Below are 6088 nucleotides of genomic sequence, written 5' to 3' on the forward strand. Positions count from 1 at the left end.
CTGATCTTCTAGTATGTTATACATTGTGCAATGTGGTGCTCAGTTAACGTTTGCTTCATTTGTTGTGGTGTTTAGTTAACTATTTGGTTCAATTTCGCAATGCGATGTTCAATTGTTGTGGGTGCATTCTGTTATTCTATACCATGTGAGAAATAAATCAAATTTGGCTGTACTAAATACATGAGATACAAATACAATTGCTAGATTACCAAGTTGTTAAGCATGCTTGGTTTGGTTAACTGTCTGATCTTCTATTAGGAGTATGTTATATTGTGCAATGTGGTGCTCACTTAACGTTTGGTTCATTTGTTGTGGTGTTTAGTTAACTGTTTGGTTCAGTTTTGCATTGCGATGTTCAATTGTTGTGGGTGTATTCTGTTATTGTATACCATGTGAGGAATAAATTGAATTTGACTGTACTAAATACATGAGAAACAAATACAATTGCTATATTTCCAAGTTGTTAAGCATGCTTGGTCTGGTTAACTGTCTGATCTTCTCTTAGGAGTATGTTATATTTTGCAATGTGGTGCTCAGTTAATGTTTGGTTCATTTGTTGTGGTGTTTAGTTAACTGCTTGGTTCAATTCTGCAATGCGATGTCCAATTGTCGTGGGTAGAATTTTGTATTGTTGTGCATGTGAGGATAAATCAAATTTGGATGCACTTAATGCATGAGAAACATATACAAGTGCTATATTTCCTAGTTCTTGATCATGCTTGGTATGGATAAATGGGTTTTCCATGTGGCTTGAATTAATCTGATGAATCTTCAATGTGCTTATTTTTCATCAACATATTTTACTGAGAGCATGTGAACCCTCACTTAACCAGATGACTAACTACCTTATATGTGTTGTAGGGAAACAATGGGAAGCACTGAGGTTTACAATCGAGGTTTGCACATGTATGGTCCTTTCTCTAATAACACATTATTGTGCAATTGCAGGAACCATTCTAATATTCATGTTTTTAATAATTTGGTCTTGCACATGTAGGTCCTACTGTTAGAGGTTTTGACCCACTGTTTGACCCTTTTTGCATATGGGGAAATGAGTTGTCCATGAATATCAGTCAAGTCAAGAAACTCAGAAAGATTGTTAGGATAAAGAAATTAGCGATAAAAAACAACAAGATCTTTGTCTGCACAATGAAGAAGACATTAGTTCACTACAGGATGGTACTAACTATTATGACTTGCCTTTTTATTTCTTTGCCCCATTTCCAATATAGAGAAGATATTTATGCACATCCTTGTTTTCAGGCCTTTCCAATGCAGTTCACTAATGATTACCACTCAAACCACCTGTATGGTCAGGAGGCGAGGAAGGTATTCATACAACACCCACAGTTCAATATTGAAGTGTTCCTAAAGAGGACGAAGGATGGACGGTCAATCATCCACATGCACTGGCCTAAAGTTGCAAAGACCTTTAACATCAATGAAGGCTCAATATTCGCCTTCTGCTTCAGCAATTTTCCAGATGAGATACATCTGTCTATGTACCGTCTATGATGCTAATTTGGAAAGGTTATAGATGTTGCATGTGAAACTTGGTGCTGGTGTAGTAATGGGGTAGCTGAGTGCTGAAGCTATATGATGTTGTACTCTGATGTATTTCAATTATGAAAATGAAATATATTGTGTGCTTAATATGAAATGTCAATTAGATTAATAAATGGATTATTAATAATAGGATAATTAGCCTGCTAATTGGGTTTTTTCTATTGCAAACGGTTATTGAGAAAATATCGTGGGCGATGACCTCACGCAATGCACACAGTTTCTAGGAATAAACTGTGTTAGATTAATAAACAATCACACATGAGATCCTCTTGAAAACTGTTTGCATTAGGCCACCTGGCGCAAACATTTACCACATAAAAACTGTGTGTGATGGACAACCTTTGCCACACAATTTCTTCTACGCACCGTGTGTGATGCATTCAATAACGCAAACAATAAAATTATTAATACCGTGTGCAATGGAAACGCTATCACAAACGATTTAACGGGGAAAATTGTGTGTGATGTACCTGCGGACAGAAACGTTTTCCTTGGAGCGACTGTGTGGGATGTATATACGAACGGAAACGTTTAGCGAGGACTGACTGTGTGGGATGTACTTACGACCGGAAATGATTTCACCTTTATAATTGTATTTTTAAGCACTACTGTATGTATAACCGTATTTGGTCACTGGCCGGTCGCACACGACCTCATTTTGCCGAGCGTGTGTGCCAGGAGGGCATATCCCCAATGGTTTCTAGGACGTGTGGGAAGGACCCCCCCATCGCCCACATTCACTAGGCGACGGTTCCAAATGCCACCGCGGAAAGGGGTTAAAAACCGTTTGTATAGCACCTCGTTGTACTAGTGATATTTGCAACAACAAGATCAAACAGAGTTTGTAAAAGTTTTCCTTTGTCACTTTTAGTTTGTCAATTGAATTGCCTGAGGACAAGCCATGGGTTAAGCTTGGGGGAGTTGATACGTCTCCATCGTATCTACTTTTCCAAACTCTTTTGCCCTTGTTTTGGACTCTAGTTTGCATGATTTGAATGGAACTAACCTAGAATGATGTTGTTTTCATTAAACTTGCCTCAGTGTTATTTTTGTGCATAAATAAAAGTTCTCGAATTGACCTGAAAATTTATGGAGAATATTTTTGGAATATATAGAAAATATTGGCGCAAGAATTATCCAGAGGGGGCCACCCAAAGGCCACAAGCCCTAGGGGCACGCCCACCCCCTGGGCGTGCCCTGCAGGCTTGTGGGCCCCCTGGAGCTCCTCTGACCTCAACTCCAACTCTATATAACCCTATTCGAGGAGAAAAAAAATCAGGGAGAAGGGTCCATCGCGTTTTACGATATGGAGCCGCCGCCGCCTCCTGTTCTTAATCGGGAGGGCTGATCAGGAGTCTGTTTGGGGTTTCGAAGAGGGGGATTCGTCACCATCATCATCACCAACCTTCATCCATCACTAATTTCATGATGCTCACCGTCGTGCGTGAGTAATTCCATCGTAGGCTTCCTGGATGGTGATGGGTTGGATGAGATTTATCATGTAATCGAGTTAGTTTTGTTAGGGTTTGATCCCTAGTATCCACTATGTTCTGAGATTGATGTTCCTATGACTTTCCTATGCTTAATGCTTGTCGCTAGGGCCCGAGTGCCATGATTTCAGATCTCAACCTATTATGTTTTCATGAATATATTTGTGTTCTAGATCCTATCTTGCAAGTTGTAGACACCTATTATGAGTTATGATCTGCATACCCCAAGGTGATAATAATTGGGATTCTTTCCGGTGATTACCGTAGTTTGAGGAGTTCATGTATTCACTAAGTGCTAATGCTTTGGTTCGGTTCTCTATTAAAAGGAGGCCTTGCTACCTCTTGAGCTTGCATTGGTTTTTCCCTTGAAGAGGAAAGGGTGATGCAGCAAAGTAGAGTAAGTATTCCCTCAGCTTTTGAGAACCAAGGTATCAATCCAGTAGGAGACAACACACAAGCCACCGAATACATGCACAAACAAACACCAACTTGCACCCAACGCGACAAAGGGGTTGTCAATCCCTTCACGGTTATTTGCAAAGTGAGATCTGATATAGATGGATAAACGGTAAAGTAATATTTTTGGTATTTTTGGTTTATAGATCGGAAAGTAAAAGATTGCAAAGAAAGTAAATAGGAAACCGAAATTGTAGATCGGAAACTTATATGATGGAAAATAGTCCCGGGGGCCATAGGTTTCACTAGAGGCTTCTCTCAAGATAGAAAATATTATGGTGGGTGAACAAATTACTGCCGAGCAATTGATAGAAAGCACAAAGTTAGGACGATATCTAAGGCAATGTTCATGAATATAGGCATCACGTCCGTATCAAGTAGACTGACTCCTGCCTGCATCTACTACTATTACTCCACACATCGACCGACTCCTGCCTACATCTAGAGTATTAAGTTCATGAATAACCGAGTAACGCATTAAGTAAGATGACATGATGTAGCAGGATAAACTCAAGCAATATGATGAAAACCCCATCTTGTTATCCTCGATGGCAACAATACAATATGTGTTGGTTTCCCTTCTGTCACTAGGATCGAGCACCGCAAGATTGAACCCAAAGCTAAGCACTTCTCCCATTGCAAGAAAAACCAATCTAGTTGGCCAAACCAAATAGATAGTTCGAAGAGACTCGAAAAGATATCAAATCATGCATATAAGAATTCAGAGGAGGTTCAAATAATATCCATAGATAAGATGATCATAAATCCACAATTCATCAGATCTCGGCAAACATACCACAAAAAGTATTACATCGAATGGATCTCCAAGAACATCAGGGAGAACATGGTATTGTGAATCAAAGAGAGAGAGAGAGAGAGAGAGAGAGAAAGCCATCTAGCTACTAGCTATGGACCCGTAGGTCTATGGTAAACTACTCGCGCTTCATCAGAGAGGCAATGGTGTTGACGTAGAAGTCCTCTGTGATAGAATCCCTCACCGGCAGGACGCAGGAAAAGGCCCCTAGATTGGATCTCAAGGGTATAGAAGGTTGTGGTGGTGGAAAAGTGGTTTTATGGCTCTCCTAAAAGGTTTTGGGATATTTGAGAATATATAGGCGGAAGAAATAGGTTGGTGGAGTCATGAGGGGCCCACAAGGGTGGGTGCGCGCCCTACCCCCCTAGGCGCACCTGCCGACCTTGTGGCTGCCTCGTGGCTTTCCTGACGTGCACTCCAAGCCCTCTGGATGTCTTCTGGTCCAAGAAAAATCATCGCGAAAGTTTCATTCCGTTTGGACTCCGTTTGGTATTCCTTTTTTGCGAAACTCTAAAACAAGGAAAAAACAGGAACTGGCACTGGGCTCTAGGTTAATAGGTTAGTCCCAAAAATAATATAAAATAGCATATTGATGCATATAGAACATCCAAAACAGATAATATAATAGCATGGAACAATCAAAAATTATAGATACGTTGGAGACGTATCAGACATCTCCAAGCTTAATTCCTGCTCATCCTCGAGTACGTAAATGATAAAAACAGAATTTTTGATGTGGAATGCTACCTACCATATTTATCCATCTAACTCTCTTTATTGTGGCATGAATGTTCAGATCCGTATGATTCAAAACAAAAGTTTAATATTGACATAAAAACAATAATACTTCAAGCATACTAAAAAAATAATTATGTCTTCTCAAAATAACATGGCCAAAGAAAGCTTATCCCTATAAAATCATATAGTCTGGCTATGCTCCATCTTCATCACACAAAATATTCAAATCATGCACAACCCTGATGACAAGCCAAGCAATTGTTTCATACTTTTGACATTCTCAAACTTTTTCAACTTTCACGCAATACATGAGCATGAGCCATGGACATAGCACTATATGTGGAATAGAAGGTGGTTGTGGAGAAGTCAAAAAAGAGGGAGATAGTCTCACATCAACTAGGCATATCAACGGGCTATGGAGATGCCCATCAATGGATATCAATGTGAGTGAGTAGGGATTGCCGTGCAACAGATGCACTAGAGCTATAAGTTTATGAAAGCTCAAAACAAAAACTAAGTGGGTGTGCATCCAACTCACTTGCTCACGAAGACCTAGGGCTATTTGAGGGAGCCCATCATTGGAATATACAAGTCAATTTCTATAATGAAAATTCCCACTAGTATATGAAAGTGACAACATAGGAGACTCTCTATCATGAAGATCATAGTGCTACTTTGAAGCACAAGTGTAGTAAAATGATAGTAGCATTGCCCCTTCTCTCTTTTCTCTCATTTTTTATTTTTTATTTGGGCCTTCTCTCATTTTTTTGGCCTCTTTTTTCGTCCGAAGTCTTATCCCGACTTGTGGGGGAATCATAGTCTCCATCATCCTTTCCTCACATGGGACAATGCTCTAATAATGAAGATCATCACACTTTTATTTACTTACAACTCAAGAATTACAACTCGATACTTAGAACAAAATATGACTCTATATGAATGCCTCTGGCGGTGTACCGGGATGAGCAATGAATCAAGAGTGACATGTATGAAAGAATTATTAACGATGGCTTTGCCACAAATA

Source organism: Triticum dicoccoides, chromosome 3A, assembly GCF_002162155.2.
Source record: "Triticum dicoccoides isolate Atlit2015 ecotype Zavitan chromosome 3A, WEW_v2.0, whole genome shotgun sequence".
Classification (NCBI taxonomy): Eukaryota; Viridiplantae; Streptophyta; class Magnoliopsida; order Poales; family Poaceae; genus Triticum; species Triticum dicoccoides.